This window comes from Mya arenaria, chromosome 9, assembly GCF_026914265.1.
Source record: "Mya arenaria isolate MELC-2E11 chromosome 9, ASM2691426v1".
NCBI lineage: Eukaryota > Metazoa > Mollusca > Bivalvia > Myida > Myidae > Mya > Mya arenaria.
In genome coordinates, this window is record NC_069130.1 from 41,915,931 (window position 1) to 41,916,608 (window position 678).

General features: G+C 44.0%; 1 non-coding gene across 1 annotated transcript; it reads right to left on the bottom strand.

The window, feature by feature from the left end:
* Trnah-gug (transfer RNA histidin (anticodon GUG)) lies at positions 1 to 68 on the bottom strand. Its single transcript has one exon. It is a non-coding gene; the product is annotated as a tRNA-His (tRNA).
* Positions 69 to 678: the final 610 nt, after the last annotated feature.

The window sequence follows — 678 nt, forward strand, 5'->3', positions numbered from 1 at the left end:
TGGTCCACCCGGGAATCGAACCCGGATTGTCCGATTCACAGTCCAACGCTCTACCGATTGAGCTAACCGGGCGGACATTGCCGTATGCATCATGCTTAAGAAGAGTCATTTCTTGAATTTTCAGCGATTTCACTACACAAGACATATAAGGTTGCTGAATGACCAATCAGAACGCGAGTCTGACGGTTATCCCGGTTGCACTCACACGTGACCTGTGACGCAGTTTATCACCTGCTGCCCAGGACTTGGACTTGACCCGGAAGTTACGTAATTCGTTTGCGTGCTTCTGGTGCAACATTGGAACATATTCCTGTGGGAAGCACTGGTCCTGAAATAACAGAACATTGTCATTATTTCACGACTCAAATGAGTTAAATTTTAAGCAGAACTGAAATTTAACTACCTATTTAACATCACATTGCATAATCTAATTAACGATTCAAGCATATTATATTACCTGGTTATGTTGGTAAAACGCCTTGTATCCTCCTTCCAAGAGGTAAACCTTTGGGAAATTCAGTCGCGGGTAAGAATTCTTGTTCAAGTCATGGCCCAGTGATCTAAGATGGCGGTACATTTATGGGCCTCGTTCGGATGAGAACTCGCGGTGTAAAATGACCACGTGATTCTTGTCTGAAGACGTCATAGTCTCTTTGAGAAAGTTTTGGACGGCGTTCT